The 5,109-nt window shown below is 46.2% G+C and overlaps 1 non-coding gene across 1 annotated transcript; it reads right to left on the bottom strand.

Annotated features, from left to right (window-relative positions):
• Positions 1-2,638: 2,638 nt before the first annotated feature.
• On the bottom strand, positions 2,639-2,785 carry LOC115488231. Its single transcript, XR_003950744.1, has one exon. It is a non-coding gene; the product is annotated as a small nucleolar RNA SNORA48 (small nucleolar RNA).
• Positions 2,786-5,109: the final 2,324 nt, after the last annotated feature.

Below are 5,109 nucleotides of genomic sequence, written 5' to 3'. Positions count from 1 at the left end.
AAAAGTATATTGCAAAAAAATTATGCCTACAAGGAGTTTTATCAATAAATGCTTGATTTGGAGGAGCTATGTTTTATATACCAGTCTTTCTTTTATCATTTCTTTGCACCCAAAGCTTCTTTCTTTCCTTTTCCTTTCCTTTCTTTTCTTTTTAAATTGTTTATTGATTCTTTGTTTCACATCATGGACTCTAGTCCCACTCATCTCCTTCTCCTTGTCCTCTCATATCAGCCCTTCATCCTTGCAACCTTTCTGCCAAAATAAAACAAACAAACAACTATAACAACAACAACAAACTCAAAGCATAGAAAATACCTCATCATGGAAGCTGTTTTATGTTGCAGAGTGTCTTTCTGTATATCCCACAGTATATCCCTCTGTCCACACATCTTCACTTGCAAATGTTCATTGCAATGAGTCTGGTCCAAGTTCTTTAGTTTCTGTGACAACACTGGATCTTCTTCAGGCCTCTTAATGCTAATCTTCTTGTTGCCCTGTATCATGGAGACCATGCAACCTTGGAACAGCAGGACTGTCCTTTTCACAGATCCCAATCATTTGAAGATGATAAATATTTTGAGATGGGCTAATTGAGAGCCCTGGATCTAGGCCTGGGTGGTAGCTGAGCTGGTCAGCCCACCATCTCTCCTTTATCCACACGACCAGAGCAAGTTCTCCAGCATTGCCCCAGTTAGCCTGCCCAGTGCTGCCATCAACAGGAGGCAGGGTCAGCTCTTCTGCTTACATGCCTTCTTCAGGGCCAGCTCTCCAGCACCCACACCTCCAGAGCCAAGTCCACTGTGCTGTCCAGTAGAGGTTCAGGGTCCAACCCCCCAAGTATTGCACTCTATGAGGAGCTGGGGCAGCTCTGCTGCTCCCACACCCTCAGGACCGCTCAACCCTGCCTTCATCATCAGGACCAACTCCACTGTATGGCCCAGGCAATGTAAAGAACATGCTCTCTCAAAGTGCTACAGCCAATAAGGGGGCAGGACTAGCTCTCCCACTCTCATTTCTCTGGGGTCAGCTCTCCCAACTGACTCATGTGTCGAGGGCTAAGGGGGCAGAGGGTGTCACCCACCAAGCCACCTCATGGCAGAGGAGTGGCAGAACCAGCTCTCCTGCACTCTCACCTTCAGGGCTAACTCACCTGCTCTCAATCCACCAGGGCCAACTCTACTGTGCTGCCCAGGTAAGGTGCAAGGATCACTCTCCCAAGTGCTGTAGCCAGTGAGGGACAAGGCCAAACCACCTGCTCTCATGGTCCAGAGCCATCTCTCCCAACTACCCAACATGGCAAGAGGTGGGGGGTGGGGGGAGGCATCACTTTTATACCCACATCACCCCACAACAGAGGAGTGGTGGGACAAGCTCTCCCATGCTCTTGCTCTCACCGCTGGTTCACGTGAATTCCTCACTACTAGGATACTACAGCTGGTGAGGGACAGCTTCTGATCTCATGACTCTGTGGGCAGCTGTCCCAAGTGCCAAAGGTGGTGAGCAGTGGGGGGTCATCATATCTGCACCCATGCCACCCCATGGTAAATGAGTGGCGGGTCAGCTCTCCCATGCTCACACTCTTAGGGCTGACTCACCCACACCCCAAACACCAAAACCAGTTCCACTTTGCTGCCTGGGACAGGTGCAGGGCTTCCTTTCTCAAGTTTTTCAGGCAGTAAGAGATGGGGTCAGCTCTCCAGAGTGCCTTATCCAGTGAGGGATGGGGCCAGTTATGCACACACAGCCTTTGGACATTCAATGTGGTCCCTGGCAGCAATCCCAACCAGAGACATCCCCATGTTCTCTTGTAGTAATATGAGCCATGGAGCCATGACAACAATCCCAGTCTGTGGCTACATAGCCACAGACTCAGACATGGTCCTCAACAGTAGCTCAGGCTAGGACCTCACCATAGGCCCCAGGTGGCAGGGTTCACCACTCAGGCTACTCTTCAGGCTTGAGTCACCAGTTTCATCTCTCTTTATAACACACAAGCTGCTCCTGTTGTCTCTCTCTATGATCTGACTACTACATACTTGCCCATTGTGGGGGCTCTCACTGCCGGCTAGTCATGTGGCTGATAGGCCCGTGGGGATGTCCTTTATTTGTGCTGTATGATGTGGCAGCAAGTGAGTGCTATGGGCCTGTGCTAGAGGGCAGATCTGTGGGTGGCATGGTAGTCCACAGGTGTCTGTCTGTCTTCCTCCTCCTATGCTGTGCTGCCTGTATTTGATTTGATTTTTCTGAGTCCTAGACATAAGATAGCTTTGGCCAGTGTATTGGCTGGTTTTGTGTCAACTTGACACAAACTGGAGTTATCATATAGAAAGGAGCCTTCCTTGAGGAAATGCCTCCATGAGATCCAGCTGTGAGGAATTTTCTCAATTAGTGATCAAGGGTCAGAGGGCCTATTGTGGGTGGTGCCATCCCTGAGCTGGTAATTCTAGGTTCTATAAGAAAGCAAGATGAACAAACCAGGGGAAGCAAGCCAGTAAGTAACATCCCTTCATGGACTCTGCATCAGCTCCTGCTTCCTGACCTGCTTGAGTTCCAGTCCTGACTTCCTCTGGTGATGAACAGCAATGTGGAAGTGTAAACTGAATAAACCCTTCCCTCCCCATATTGCTTCTTGGCCATGATGTCTGTGCAGGAATAGAAACCCTGATTAAGAGTCATCAAGCCGGGCATCAAGATAGGATGAACAAAGGAATGCCATCTACTCTGCCCTTAACTAATATAAGAAGAACACCACTAACAAGTTGTCTCTTTGCCCAGTGCCAGGGGAGTACCCCATAGCTCTTATGACAAGGGATTTATGTAGGAAGAGAACAGATTATGAGAGTAGAGCAGGATCTTAGCACTTTTTCATATTGCTATATTAGAAGGCTGGACAGGTGGTAATTTTTAAACGACACAAATGTGTTTCTTAGGGTTCTAGATTCTGGGAAGACCAAGATACTTGCACCAGAGATCATGAAGTCCTTTCTTCCATGTTGTGTGTTGCAGAGGAATGTGACATCCTCACAGGAAGAACATATACAGCAGTCACAGTTGAGCACCTCTCGAGTCATGAGGGAAGAGCCTCACAGCCCATTACCCCCCACTAGATACCACCTCACAATACATTTGCATTGGGAAGAAGTTCCCAAGGTATACATTTAGGGCACACATTCAATGAGTGGCTGTCGACTAAGCTAGGGATTCCTCCCTGGAAATTTCACCCTCTTGCTCAGAGTGAAGCAGTCAGGCTGCGGAAACATTCCAGGTGTGTAGGATTTAGGATGGAAGGTAATGGGCTGAGAGACAACTTTCCCAGAGATGGAAGACTTTCCTTCTCAGATATGAACCTTAGTGAACCTATGGCAAGATGCCACAGGCAAGAAGGGAATGTGGAGACCACAAGTCTATACTCTGGATGAGGGAAGTCAAAGTAGAAATAGAAAGACTGGGCTGTCCACATTCAGGGTGGGTCTCCCCACGTCTATTAACTCAGTTAAAGAAAAAGTCTTCACAGACATGCCTATAGGCCAACCTAATCTAACTAAATCTTTCTTGAGTCTTTCTTGCTAGGACACTCAAGATTGCATGAAATTGACAGACATAACCATCACAGAGGATGCCTTAGGGTTTTTATTGCTGTGATGAGACATCATAATCAAAGAAAGTTGGCAAGCAAAAGGTATAGTTAGCTTACTCTTCCATAGCACTGTTTATCATCAATGGAAGCCAAGACAGGAACTCAAATCAGAGTAGTAACCTGGAGGCAGGAGCTGATGCAGAAGCCAGGGAGAAGTATTGCTTACTGGCTTGCTCCTCATGGCTTGCTCAGCCTGCTTTCTTTATAAACCCAGGACCACCTGCCTACTGATGTTTTCCACCTGAAACAGGCTGGCCCCTCCCCCCAGTAATCACTAATTAAGAAAATACCCTACAATCAGATCTTAAGGAGGCAGTTTCTCAATTGCAGCTCCCTCCTCTTTGATCACTTTAACTTGTGTCAAGTTGACGTAAACGAGTCAGCATAGATGGAAAATTCAACTGAGTGTATTCAAAACCCCGAGTCTAGGCCTTGTAAGATTGAAGCAGGAAATATGGAGTTTTGCACAAAGAGCAGCCAGATGATTTTGAATCTGTCATCTCCGAAGGTCCTTTGATATATAACCTAGCATCCAAAGTATGATGCACCTGCAGATAAGTACAGACTTAAAGCATATCACCTTTCAATGCTAAGGTGGTCCTTTAAAATGCAGGCCTTATATCCCATTAATATGGTAGATCAAGCCTGAGAATGCCATGTGAATGAACTGAGATCCACCCACAAGACAAGGTGTAATTACAAAATTCCAAAGTTCTCATTTACAATCTTTACCATTGATTTCTGGGATGATCATACACTGGGTATGGTATTAAATAAAATGCTTTAAGATTTCTTGTATTAGTCAGGGTGTTCTAGAATCACAAAACTTACAGAATGCCTCTATTTAGTGAGGGAATTTATTGTAATGACTTACAGTCTGCAATCCAACTAATCCAACAATGGGCAGCCATGAATGGGATGTACAAGAATCTAGTAGTTGCTCAGTCCCATGAGGCTTTGTTTCAGCTCGTCTTCTGTTTTCAGCTGGAATCCTAAAGAAGTTGGCTCCAACAGCTGTGCTGTTGTACAAGCAGGCAGAATGAGCCTTCCTTTTTCTATTGTCCTTATGGAGGGCTCCAGCAGAAGAGACGACCCAGATTAAAGGTGTGTACCACTATGCCTGGATTTGGAATTAGCTCTGTATCAGGCTGGCCTTGAACTCAGATATTTGCTTGTCTCAGTCTCCTGAGATTAGAGATGTGTGCTGCCTTGCCTGGGCCTAATTGTTTCTTAGCCACTGTGCCTCAAGATCTGGATAAGAAGCAAGTATCATCCCATGTCGAGATCCAGATCAGAAACCTGTGTCTTCCAGACTCAAGGTCTGGATCGCAGGTGTGCCCTCCATTTCTGGATTACAGTTCATTCCAAATGTAGTCAAATTGACAACAACACAGTTCCTTTCTCCTGAGTGTCTTTAACAGGGCTATAAGAACTATTAAACTTGTATCTGCGATTGAATTTACAGTTGTACT

The sequence above is a fragment of the Mus musculus genome, chromosome 13 (genome assembly GCF_000001635.26).
Source record: "Mus musculus strain C57BL/6J chromosome 13, GRCm38.p6 C57BL/6J".
Classification (NCBI taxonomy): Eukaryota; Metazoa; Chordata; class Mammalia; order Rodentia; family Muridae; genus Mus; species Mus musculus.
The sequence above is the reverse complement of the archived record's forward strand: the minus strand, read 5'-3'. Positions and strand labels throughout refer to the sequence as shown.